Source organism: Belonocnema kinseyi, chromosome 3, assembly GCF_010883055.1.
Source record: "Belonocnema kinseyi isolate 2016_QV_RU_SX_M_011 chromosome 3, B_treatae_v1, whole genome shotgun sequence".
NCBI lineage: Eukaryota > Metazoa > Arthropoda > Insecta > Hymenoptera > Cynipidae > Belonocnema > Belonocnema kinseyi.
In genome coordinates, this window is record NC_046659.1 from 81,932,121 (window position 1) to 81,946,692 (window position 14,572).

Here is a 14,572-nt window from a genome sequence, read left to right on the forward strand (position 1 = left end):
CTAATACCTTCTCTGGATGAGAACGTAAAAATCAAACACGTTAGAATTTTGGGCTTTTTTTAGGCTCTTGAACACACTAACAACCCATTTCTAAAACCCAACCCTACTACAAATAAAACTACCCCTATGTAACAACTTACATTCGGAAAAAAACAAAGAGCATCAGAATTTTGGGCTTATTTTGGGCTCAAAAAAACCACCCCTATGTAAAAAATCACCAACCCAATAATAAAAGTTTAAAACTTGATATTGGCCTTTTTGAACAGCCCAAAAATCAGAGACTCCATTTTAACCGTAAAATTCGAAAAATATCAAAGACTCTAGTAACACTGTAATATCCCGAAAAAGATTGGTTTGGACAAAATTATGTTTGATTGTCAACAAGGGACTGTTTTTTAACGTTAAGTGTTGGGGACCAAAAATCGGAGTAGGTATTTTTAAGAAGGTTGGAGCCTTAAAATTAGAGTGGGTATTTTCGAGAAACCCAAAAATCAGAGACTCCGTTGAAACAAGAAAATTCTAAAAAATATTATTTTTTGACAAAGTCATATATAGGTGGTAGAGAGGGGTTGATTTCAGATTTCAGTGGGTATTTTCGAGGAGCCCAAAAATCGAAGACTACATTGACACTCGAAAGTTCTCAAATATATTATATTTTGACAAAGGCATATATACGTGGTAGAGTAGAATTTATTTTATATGTTAAGCTGAACCCCAAAAATCGGTGCTGGTATTTTAAAAGAGCCGAAAAATTGAGAGACTCTAATAATGCTGTAAAATTTGGAAAAACATTATTTCTTACATAGACATAATTGCCTGTTGATACAATTAACCGGTGTTGATATTTTTGAAGAGCCCAAAGAGCACAGTCTCTAGTGACACTGTAAAATTCAAAAAGGTTATTTTTTGACAAAGTCTTGATTGCCTTTTCAAATGAAGCTGTTTTTTAACGTTAAGGGTTGGCGCCAAAAAATCGGTGTCGATATTTTTGAAGTGCCCAATATGCAGAGTCTCTTGTTTTAGAGAATTTTCTTGCGTCAATCGAGTCTCTGATGTTTGGGCTTCTCGAAAATACCCACTCTTATTTTTGGGCTTCAACCTTCAACGGCTAAAATCAATCCTTCTCTGCCACGTATATATAACTTTGTCAAAAAATAATATTTGTGAGAATTTTCCAGGGTCAGTTGTGTATATAATTGTTGTGCTTTTTAAAAATACCCACTTCGATTTAGGTCTCCAACACTTAACGTTAAAAACAGTCGCTTGTTAACAGTTAAACATAATTTTGTCCAAAACCAATCTTTTTTGGATTATTACAGTGTTACTAGAGTCACTGATATATTTCGAATTATATGGTTCAAATGGAGTCTCTGATTTTTGTGCTGTTCAAAAATGCCAACATCAAGGTTTAAGTTTTTATTATTGGGTTGGTGTTTTTGTACATAGGGGTTTTTCTGAATTTTTATTTGGTGCATTTGAGACCCTAAAATAAGCCCAAAATCTGGTGCATTTTGTGTTTTGCAAATTTTATTTTTCGCAGGGAGTGGTTTTTAAAAATGGGGGTAATTTTTTTACGTGCATTTGGAAGACCAAAATAAGCCCAAAATTCTGGTGTTCTTTGTTTTTTTCCGAATAAGCGTTGGTACATAAAGGGTAGTTTTATTTGTAGTAGGGGTGGTTTTTGGAAATCGGTTGTTGGTGCGTTCAAGAGTCCGAAAAAGTCCAATATTCTGACGTGTTTGATTTTATTTTTCTTTCAATTTTTATATAGTGGAAGTGCTGGCTTGATTCAATTCAGCACCTCCAGTATATAAAAATTGAATTTTCACAAAAATTAGCGGAACCCAAAAATTGGCGATACAGCCCAAAAAAAATAAATAAAAAATTGGATAGAGAAGTTATATTTATTTTCATTTGTTTGAATTAATTGTTTATATTTTCAAAAACATACGGTTATTGTACAAATAAAAAATATGTATTAAAAGAGCGTCCAGTTTACAATTACGATTTTAGAAATGATCAAAATACACTCAACGACTCAATAGCAAATTAATAATGACCAAATTCATGCAGAAAAATATTATTGTCAATAACTATTGTATATGTCATTTATCTTTGAGAACTGAATGAAGTAATTTCCACGAAAAAAGCTCGACGATCGAAAAATAGGTGGCTCACTTGGCAGATTTTGACTCATATCTGATTAATTTTTTTTTTTAATTTCTTGACTAAGAAGGTTTCACTTAAGCTAGTGGGCGTATTCAGATCTCAACAAAATATATTCAGTACTTGAAATTATTAGAAAACGACGATAAGCTTGAGCATGTTTATTACATTAGACGATCCACAAATTGTTAAGACGGAAAGTGTAAATTCCAGCGATATTATAAAAAATAATTATGGCTTTAAGTTACGGATGCAATTTGATTAAATAATTTTAATTTATAAATTCGGATTAGAAACAAGCTGAACAAATTGTGGAAAAGTTTCAGTACATGTATGGAAAAAATTCAAATTAAACCTTCAATATATAGTAAAAACAGTGATTAATTTTGAGAGATAAGGAAGACTTTATATTTAAAACGCGGGCACAATTTTTGATTAAAAAATACTCCCTCAGAGAAGGGAGAGTTAAAAAATTGTACGTAAGCTTTGAAAATATTATATTTTGAATGAGATAAGTTACCATCATATACATACGTAATTCTTCAAGAAATCGTTTGTAGATTCATAAAAATAGTACATTTTACCACTATCCATGCTATTTTTTTCTTTAGAAGAAGACAAAAAAAAATTTTACGAAAAATATCTTTTTTAGAGTCACGAAAAAGTTGTTCACCCCATACAGAAAAGGAGAAAATTCTTAAATTCCATGTATCACAGACATTTAAGATTTTAGGGTATTTCTAAAATTTTTAAGACATTTTAAGAGTCTCTAAATAAAAATATTTAGGAGATATTAAGAGATTTCAATGAATTATTACTTAACTTCATTAATTTAGGGGGATTTTAAAGCGTGTGAAATATTTAGGATACAGAATTTTCTAAATAATACCGGAAGATTTGGAACGACTTTACAGGATCTATAAAGTTTTAACATACTTAAAAAAAATTTAACGAGATTTTATAAGGTTTTCGAGATTTTCAATGATTATAAGGAGTTTTTAATGCTCTCAATATATTTTTATATGGTTTCCAGGATTTTCGGAAATATCGACAGATCTCATAGAATTTCACGGGATTTAATAATAGTTTAATGGATTTTAAAAAAAGTATTCAATAAAAGTGAAGTATTTCGTACGATTTCAAAGATTTAAAGAGTACCGAACATAGTTTTAGGAATTCACCCGGAATTCTTATTAATTTATCCTGAATTTCTTTAAATTCTTTCGAATTCTTCAACATTTTTGAAATTAAAATGATTAAAGAATTTAAAATATTTTAAAATAATTTTTTTAATGATTTCAAAGCATTTTCAAAAGATTAAAATAATTTGAAGGGATTGCAAAAGGTTTTAATTATTTAAAAAGATTTTTTTTTATATTTCCAATTCATTCGAATTCTTTTGGACTGCTTTGTCGTTATTAGTCGCTTTTTTTGGTTAAAAAATAATACGGTTTCAAAGATTAGAACAGATTTTCAAATATTTTTTATGATTAATTTGGTATTCCCCCTGAATTCGTATTAATTTATCCTGATTTTTTTTAACTCTTCTAAATTTTTGGAATTTTTCTAAGGTCATTTGAAATGCACTACACAGTAATACAAGATGATGAATTTTAAATGTAGATGAATTTCATTTTTGCATTAAATTAAGTAAGTCACTTAATTTAAACCAGAAATGGAACTTTAATGTAACAGGTATGTTGAGTTTTGAATGATTTTCATTCGCGGGCTCTGAAATTCAAGCGTCGATAGCTCTGGATAGTATCAATCAACACTGAGCTCATGGTAGTCGTTTCGTCAACGTTTCCTATTTTGATATATTTACTCAGATCAATAACGAATTTTGATTATGAATAGAATAATTGTACATATGTGATAAAAAAAAGATATAAAAAGGTTTGAGGATTTAACTTCTGTACCTGGTAGCTTGAAATGGATATGAGTGACTCGTTTAGCGTATATAATCTATAAACAGTTTCAGCTGATATAAGGGATAAAATTCCCCATATTAGTAATTAAAGGAACAAAATATCAAGAAGATAAGTGGTCATAAACACACAAGTTGAAGTAATGAATATCCTGAGTTTATTTAAATTGAGTTTCGAAGATGATGTTCCTACCCTAAAAAATATAGATTACGGTGATTACGGCTTATATTAAAAGTTGCTTTGATTTTTTTATAATTCATATGAATAATAACACAAAGATAATATGAAATGCAATAAAGGAAGTGTCAACAATATACATGTACTGCAAAAATCTGGATATTCGTACATAATTTTCGTTGAAAATAACCCCTTTCCTAAAATTATTCAACTTTTAATTTTACATTAGTTTTATGTTCCTAATAACTAAACGATAGCGCATAAATTTCATGAAGTTCCACAATCAGCTGATTTAAATTAACCTATAAGCTTAATTTCACACGCACGACTTGACGAACAGTCAACAAACTTTCTGTCTTAAATTAACCTATAAAGTACATTTTACGTACATAAAGAAGTTGATGAATGATCGTTCTGGTCACATCTGAAAGTCAACCGCCTTTTTTTACTGAAATTCAGGTTCTTGTATTACTGTGTAAATTCAACTTCAACTTGTATCAATTTTATCAAATTCTTTTTGTTCACCTTAAATCCCTCTAAATGCATTCTAAATTTGCAAAAATTAATAGCAATGTTTATTTTAAACATTTTTTCCAATTAATTTAATTATTTTGAATTTTACTTAAATTATTTTGAGGTTTTATGAATTTATTGATCTTGTTACCCCTTACGTGCGAAAAAGTAAACTATATGCTGAATTTTATCCCATAGGAACTGTGAGGCCTAAAGCTCTCATTTCCGAAAATCCATTCCAACACGAAGACCACAATTTTAGGTAGGTAAATACATTCACGAGATTGAGGTTAATTCTATCTTGAGTGTAACATTTTATACCGTTACCAGTTTGCGATACAAAATAAAGAACTAAATTAAATTTTTTCAAAATACAGTTAAACTCAGTTGTCACTCAGGCGAGCACTCAGGCGTGAACAGAGAACAGCGAAGCGGGCTATAATTAGTTAGGTTTCACCCTTCGTCAGCCTCAAAATCGGCAATATAGAATATTTTTACTGTGAATCACACTAAGAATTAGATTTTTTTAAAAAGACATTGAACATAACTTGTCGATTTCTAGAATTAATTTTATAAGCATCGTGAGCCACGTCTCGCGGTGTACAATTAATAACTCGTTAATACTGAATGGATAGACCAGTTAGATTGTTTCTTCTAAAAGATACTTTTTCGATTTGTCTAATAATTGATGAATTATCTCAAATATATTTATCATATTTTGTTGATAAGAACTTGTTTAGGCTAATTCAATGAAACTGTTATAAAATTTCTTTTATTTAAACATAAGATTAAACCAGACTATTATGTCGATGTACATAAATCTCAAATGTAACGAACTATTAAAAAACTAGATTTGATCAAATAAAACTTATTTCAGGAGTTCCTCGAATATTAAACATTTATATAGACGAAGATAAGAATTGTTTAGTATAACTCCTTAACTAAAATTTAAATTTACCGAAGGACATGATTTAATAAATAATGTATGGCATAATTAGATATACTTTGTCAATCAAATTTTACGTTTTTTCAAAAACAGATTGTGCAATAATGTAATATCATTCAGTGCTCAAAACACCGTAAAATAGCGTTAAAATAATTATCTGTAAAATGATATTATCCAAACATATGAATAATTCCTTCGAATGGAAAAGACATTTTAATTAAAATATAACGTCGTTTTAAAGTGCCTATAAATCTTGATACCCTTTACGGGGTAGAAAGTCATGATTCTAAAGAAGCTTTAGATTTTATACAAAAGCTATAAAGTTAAAAGGAAAATGGAAAGATAGTTGAGAAGAAAAAATAGGTACAACTGAAAGCTATAACTATACATATTGTAACTGTCGTATATAATCATTCATGCAATATTCCTTTATTTATGTGTTTGCGGATATTATCAGTAAAGTTTTTACATCGCAGAATAATACCGTTTGATCATCAATTTAAAATATTTGACATTTCAAATATAATTATATGAGGACAATATAAACAGATATAAAAAATGCGGCACGGGTTTTTTGTAAAATAATAATTAATTAATCACTGTCAATGTCTGGTGGTAGGGTCATATCTGAAGAATACTTTTTATTTTCTTTGGTAGTGTGTTCACGATTTTAGATTTTCGTCATTATCGGTGAGTGTGACACGTGTAAAAAAAACACGTTACTTTTTTAACTATTAAATAAACACTCACTGATTCATAACGTTTGTTTGCTTTTAATGTATTGTCATTCATAATAAAATTGATGAGAATAAATTTTAAAAGTTTGAATTGATAAAAAAAATATTTGTGTCAATGCACTCTGCAGATGTGTGTCCCTCCTGGCCGCACCTTCAACATGATTTGGCCCTATTGGCACCTTGGCAGTTTGCTGCCATGTGACCAAAGCCTTAGCAGCGATAACATCAGACAACTTCCGTCTTTTTTCGGACTCTACAGGACATGCAACCCACCTTTTGATTTCCTCTCCGAAGGAGTCTGAACGCCAGCTCCTTATTGAGTTCCAGATAGGCCTTAAAATTACCCCTAAAGGCCCTCTACTTGATGCCCACCTTTATGTTTTCTAGGCACATACCATCGAAGTGCTTCCGAACAGCCTCTGTCACTTCCTCGACGTCCGATGTTGTGTCGAGTTCTAGAACATCGGCCTCCGTGCGTGGGACGAGCTAGAGTACGAAATGTCCAGATCTGACTTATAGTAGAGGACATCTTTGTTTTCCCATCTGCTTGCGGGACCTACTTCGATCAGTATTTCGGAACTTCCTGGTCTCCTTGTAACCCCTAATTTTGGCAGCTAAGGCGTCCGGTTTTCCCTTACGTTTGAGGTCCTTGAGGACCTCAGCGTGGCTCGAACCCTTGGCAGATTTTATAAGAACCGCCTTAGTTCGATTTTGCCTCTGCACATTCCTTTCCTTGTTTGGCTTCGGTGCAGGTGTCTTTGTACTCCCTCCATATTTTTTTTTGGCGTGTACGTCGACGCTACTACAGCGGTGCGGGTCCTCGGCTTTTTCGTCTTCTGCCTCGTGATACTTGCCTCGACGGACCTCAGAGAAGGCTCCTTCTCTCGTTTCCCAGCTTGGGGAGTGAAAGCCTTCACAACTTCTCGTATTTTTCTTTTCCCGTGTTTTTTATTTGGCCTTTTTCAGTTTTTTGCGACGACGCAGTCAACATATTGCGGTACCGCACTCCGCGTCTCAAACAGTTAATCTCTGATTTGCAAGAATATGTTCTGCTTAGTTGAACAGAAATTTCCCATCTTTAACAGCATGCCATCCGGCTTTTTGATTAATTCACAGTTTTTATCCATGTTTCTTTCCTCATTGGTTCTACCTCCCCTGGCCTTCATCTATGGACTTGTTTCGAGCTCCTCCGATACGTCCTAGGGACCACCTAATTTTTCACAAACGCTACGGTCTTAATTTTGTTGTTTTCCATGCTGTTGCCATGCGTAGCTAAGAAAGTATGAAAGCATCCCTGCTCAGCCTGCATGAATGGGTAAGGTCTAAATACTTTAGGAGTTCACCTGGTATCCTAGAGGCACCGAATAAGACATCACACTCTAGTGCCATTCGATCTTCGACACAGTTGTTAACACTTTGTCTTGGGAGTTTTTTCTTTATACTAAATCTGAGCCATTGTCTGCGACTGCGTATTAGGTTTTGTAACCGCATCCAGCAGAAACCCTAGGTAAAGCCCCCCCCCCCCTAAACGCGACTCAGATACGCGCCCAGTAGCCTGGTCAAATGTGGGCGTGGGGATTTGTGATAAGTTACAAGGGAGAGTAGACCACGTTGGTTTGCAAAAGCATGGGGTAAGCGTAAGAGAAGGAGAATAGTCTGCTCTTTTTTTGCCGATATATTTAGCACAGCAAGATGGTAGCCCACCCTGCTCGTTACTTTAACCCCGCTACAATATAACTAGTCCCCTCCTATTCCCATCAGAGAAAAAACTAAGGTTAAATTTTGTTACATACAAAATTTCCAGCAGTTAAAGTTTACATGCTATTTGGCGAAATTTTATTCTACAATGGAATAAAAGCTGTCGTCTGCTACGACATCCTTAGCAGAAATGGGAAAACGGCAAAGTACGAGTATAAATGAATTCGAGCTATAAATCGGGACACCAGATTTAAAACAATCACAGAAAAAACAAAAGTTAAAATTTTCTGAAGGTAAGACTTGCAACGTTAAAAAATTAAACATACTTTGGAAAAAGTTGAGGCTAAATATCGAAAATTATCTTCGATTCATGTTAAGTTTATCTGGCAATATTAATTTTTGTTGCCGTGAATTTTTCACCTGGAATCGATGTAAACTTTATCTTTTATTTTTTCTGTGATGCACATGCAATTATCCCTTCTGACCATATATACGATGTCACACCAATTACCAAAGCTATTATTCCCGCAAGTTTTTTTGTTCATTTTTAAAAGTTAAATTATAAATTAAAGTAGTTGTCACACGTCAATAACATTAAAAAGTTCGCGCTCTTATAGACGTAAGAAATGGAATATTCGCTCCTAACCATTGATGAAAAATGTTGATTGGATTTTTACACTCGTATAGAAACATCCTATATATAAATACACACATTCACAGTAACAAATCGTAAGGCAACGATAGTGACAACGTCGCAATTTTATTCTTGGAAAAATTGTGTTGACAGTTATAACCACAAAAAGTGTCGTCAAAATGTCGGCAGACTTAAATCACAAAGGGAAATTTATTTGAACAAAAGTGCTGGATAAACGTTAGATTGCTGTTGCAGCTATGTTTCAAGCCAACCATCACTGCCGTCACTGCCTACCATCGCCATGTCTTACGGGAGAACAGAAATATTATTCTTTTTAACATTATATCTTTTATACTTAGCACACAATAATTTTAATTTTCAAAAATAAAAACCGCACAATATTTTTCTATATATCTGTAGCTTTTTAGCTAAGCGGTAAGCTTCGTTTTCATACCAGACTTGATAATAAGGCGATTGCCCACGTTAGCTAAGTGGGAGACTCGTGCAAAAAGAACTGAACATAATTGACCATATTTGACTCTCAAAACAGACGATTTAACTAAAAAGAGTATCCATCGTTAGAAAACAATATTTTCTACATATTTGGAAAATTTTAGATAATTCGGAAGTAGGCTCCGATTTCAGTACAACCGCCTTAATTAAACGTTACATTTATATCGTATAAAATCAAACCCAGATTGACCTCTTCTACATGCCGCAGTAATTATTTTCCCTATTAATAACACATGCAAATTCTGCATGAGTAATTAATACATGTCCAAAATAAACAATTTGTCGATAAGTTCGATTGAGAATGTTATTTGCAAATTGCAGCTTGGACTTTATACCAAATATAATACTTTGCAAGTATCACTGATTGAAAATCTCTTTCTGTGTTAATAAATAACTTTAAAATAAATATTTAAATTTTTTGAAGTTCAGGGACTATAATTTTCTTCTTCCATTATTGGGAGTTTCAGCCTTGTCAACTGTGCGAAGGCGAAGTATTTATATAATATACACATTTTGTAAGTAATATTTTGCGACAACAGGGTTGCCGCATCGGTTGTTCTTTATTTTTAATTTTCAATTATGATTTTAATTTCTCATTTGAATTTACACGATTACACAATTACATTTACAATTGCAAAATGTTCAAAATTTGGTTTGCAAATTTATAAAATCATTTCCCCAAAATCATTCTAACTTTTCAACTCCGTGAAAAATAACTTTGAAAAATTTACAATAATTTAAATGTTGCGTTTTTATACATACCAAAAATTGAAAACTTTTTAAAATAGGATTAGCCAAAGCATTGGTTTTTTATAGAAACCGATATTTTTTAAATCTGTAAGGTAAGTGTGCCAGTTATCGGAAGCTTAAGGCGAATTTCAGATTTCAAAAGCTTAAAAAACTATATTAAACATATTTGAAACTTAATAAATGGGCTTTATTAAATAAAGCATACCTTTAGAAAGGTAAATTACTTACTACTTATAACATATCCTATTAGAATGAATATTATAAGAAGTTCGAAATTATAAATACTATAATTTCAGGTGAAAATTTTTTAAAGCAAGATTTAAAATCAAACTTATATCGAAAAGAAAACAATTTTTCAATTTTTTTAAAGTCATTAAATGATTTTTGTAATATTTTACGCTTGAAATAGTTGAAAGGCATCTTCCCTGCCTCTTACAACAAGCAACAAATCTGAATGGGCGTGCTTGTTAGAGTGAAAGTTAGTTCCAAGGGAATAGACACCATTTTTTTGAAAAACGTTTTATTTTTACTAAATGAATTTAAAACTCTAATACTTCAATAAACCTAGTACTCATAATTTTTTAATCTGATAACAATAATCTATTAAAACGTAGAACGATACAAGCCTTTTTTAGTACTGTTTATTTAATTTCTCAAATATTAAACTCAATATGTCTTTTCGTGGGGTTTCAATTTGTTGCAAAAAAATTGTCGCTAAGGTAGGAATCGAGTAAGTTGTAGATGGCCTTGAAAAAAAAATAAATAGGAAAAAACACATTTATTTCATCAATTTTTTCCTGCAGCATCAATATTTCTGGAATTTATTGTCGTTTACAATTTTAAAAAAACATCTAATGTTGTTATTTTAATCGGAATTTCAGGAAAAAAATTTATATCAAACCAGATTCCCAGAGATTTCAAGGGATTGCAAGATTGCCAAATATTGAATAGAACTGCAAGAGGTTGCATTAATTGCACGGGATTGAAAGAAACAGCTAGGGAAAATTGTAATTTTATTCTTTAAGTCCATCTGATACTCAGGTCATAAAATTCCTACAAAACAAAATAGGCGACAGAATAATTGTATATCATCTCTTATCATTTGATCATCTCTCATTATTCAATCATCTCTCAATATTCTATTATCTCCAATCATTCAATCATACCTCATGATTTCAACAGCTCTTATCATTCGATCGTCTCTAATCATTCTATTGCTTGTCGCCATTCGAACAGCTCACTGTATTAGCTCTCAATACGCGCTCAGCTAACTGAATTAGCTCTCACTACTCGATCAACTAATTAGATCATCTCACATCACTTGATCATCTTTTCATCACTCGACCAACTATCATCATTTCCTCGTCTCTTTTAATTTGATCGTCTCACATGATTCGATCAGCTCACTCAATCAGCTCATTGGATTAGCTTTCATTAGTCGATTAGCTGTCATCACTTGATTATCTCTCATCAACGGATCAGCTCTCATCACTGAATCAGCTCTCATCACTCAATCAGTCCTCTTATAATTCGATCAGTTATTTTACGAAATTAGTTTAGGTACACTTCTCGCCGAAAGAGAAAAATATGCCGGAAGTGAGTAAACAACGATTTAATTAATATTAAATATAGTGCACATATCGCGTCCAAAAATGATTTCCAAATCGGAGAGAAAGGTTGATTTTAACTTCAATTCGAATTTATTTAATAAATTTAATTAATTACAAAAGAATTTCAACCAAATTGTTGCATTTATAAACAAATAGTTGAACCTTCAGGCACAAAGACCAATTTTTAACAGTATAGTTAAAATTTTAACCTAGAAGATAATATCTCAAGTAAATAATTTAATTTTCAAACAAAAAAGATTAAATATAAATCAAAAATAAAGGCATTTGAAACCAAAAAGTTACATTCTCAAGTTAAGAGGAAGATTTCACTACAATGCAGTTAAATTATCAACAGAAAACTGTTAATTGTCAACCAAAAATGGAATAGTTCAATTTTTAGTAAAAACAAGTAATTTCCAACCAAAGAAAAACGGATTTTTCATAAAACAGTTTAATCTTAAACAATAAAATAAAATTGTTAATATAATAGTTAAATTTGGAACCAAATACAGTGCAGCTCTTCTATAGCGCTGAATTTGGGCCTAACGGAGGGTAGAAACTAACTCATTATAGCCCGCTCCGGATGTAAACAGTCAGGGGCGTGTAAACCGTTTCTGGTTGATTTTACTGCACAACAACAAATATTTTTTTAATACAGAGACAAGGGCCTGCTGAATATTTAACGGAAATGAGGAACAAACTTTATCGCCACGCGTTAAATAAATGTTTTTCCTGCTTACGTACTTTAAACGTTTGGTGGCTACTGAGCATCTCGTCTAAAAGTGGAGCTTTCTCTTAAATATTTAATCCAGATATTCGGTCGCTCACTTGAACTAAGCCGTCGGAGCCAGCTTTATCCAGAAACAAATAACTATTTTCATCAAAACACTGGAGTCAAAACTTCAAATGAGGAACCACGCACTTTAGCCTTTTGTGCAATTTCTGTTCTCTCTCTCTCTCTCTGCCTTTCCAATACTTATTTTTATTTTTCGAGTCGTAAAGCTTACTGCTGGCTACGGCAATACCACCAATTTGGAAATATTCAGAAGAAATTTAAATTTCAATTAAATATTAACAAAAAATCTTATAGTATATAATTAATTTTAAAACGTAGTTGTCTATATTTCATCTTTGATTAACATTGTTCCAATAACTGCACGATATATATTCGTGGGTCAGATGGTGCTATTGTCACTGCCAAGCTTATTTCATCATGGCACAAAATAATTCAAACAGTCACATCGGCTTCAGTATGCTTTGCCCCACTGCTGCTCGGCTTGAGTTCTTGTGCTAATTCGCGTGTGCCTCTCGCTTCAAGTAAACTCTCAACAGCAACGCTCCTGCTGGGTCACGCCTGATTAACGATCGAATTTCATCCACAGCACCATTTACTCCCATCCACCACGCGGCGTCAATTCTCGGAAGGCCTATAGAAAGTAGGGCAATTGAAGGGTTTTACTGTAGTTGAATTATCAACCTATAAAGATGTATTTGCAGCGGAATAGTTTGATTTAAAAACAAACAGATCAAATACAGTTTGAAAAATTAGCTTTCAAACAAAAAGAAGAATTTATAACAAAATAGTTAAATTTTCTGCTCAAAATATGCACTTTTTTACTAAAATTATTAATCGTAAAGAATAAAAATTAATATTCACAAAAGGATTTTGTTTTTTAAACAAGAGGTTAAATTTTCATTAAAAAAGATGACTTCTCAACGAAACATGTAGTAGGTAATATATAGAGAATTGAATTGAAGTAATATGTCGAGAATTGAAGAAAACTGAATAGGTTCAAAATCAGAAAACCAAGACATTCCATCTATATGATGAGAATGCAAAAATTCACATTTTTCCGCCAAACTATGGGTGCTATTAAAAAATGGTAAAGAGCAATTTTGTAGGCTTATTCGAGACGAGAAATGTTCCTATAGACCATTTCACCTCACATGCGTTTTTTGGAAGTAAATTTTAATTTTCGATTTTCTTATGGCATTTTACACGTTTAAAACTAAAACTATTGTCGCTATTGTAAAATAGTACAGAGCAACTTTATAGAACTTTTGAAGAATAAAAATAATTTAGATCTCTTGTCTTTTTAACGCATCGTGCGCAGTTTCGTAGAAAAGTTGAATTATTAATTTTTTATTTTTTATTTTCCATGACTAAACTATAAATATTGGCAGCCGAAGGCTGTTTAGCGAACTTGACCTGTATTTCTTGAAATTTAAATTAAAAAATGCCTTCGAAAGTTATCGTGTCGTCAGACTACAGACAGACAGACCGAAATACATTTTCGCATAACCTATTTTTTCTGACTCAGCATTAAAAAAAAGTTCTTGTTAAAGTTACTAGGCGCGTTTTGTTACAAAATGTCTAGTTATTTTAATCTTAAATTATGGTAAATATGACTAGAATATTCTAGTTAATGAACTCTGGTTGACTTTTTCTGGTTAAAACTGTTCTGGTTAATATTTCTAGTAACAGAAGTGTCACGATATTTTGACGATTTCCAGAAATCTGTCTTTTGTCTTATGTCATTTTGTTGGATGTGTAAATGTAAATGTAAATGTAAATAAAATGTAAATGTAAATGTCCGATTCTCAAACAATCGCGATTTTCAATTGTATTTTCAGTTATATACGAGGGTGGATTGATAAGTTTCCGGCCTGACCAAGAGATGGCGCCACTAGGCCTACCTTGAGGTGGCGTTCTATAGTACCATCCTCAGATAGCTTGTAGCTATAGTTTCAGCCCGATCGCCATGTTAGTTTAGGTTTCAGAGCACACGGAACAAGATACCTCTGTGTTTTTCTTAAAAATGGAAAAGCTGGAAAATCGTGCTGTCATCAAATACTTTTATTTGAAGGGGTTAAAGCCGAAGGAAATCAAAGAAGAGATG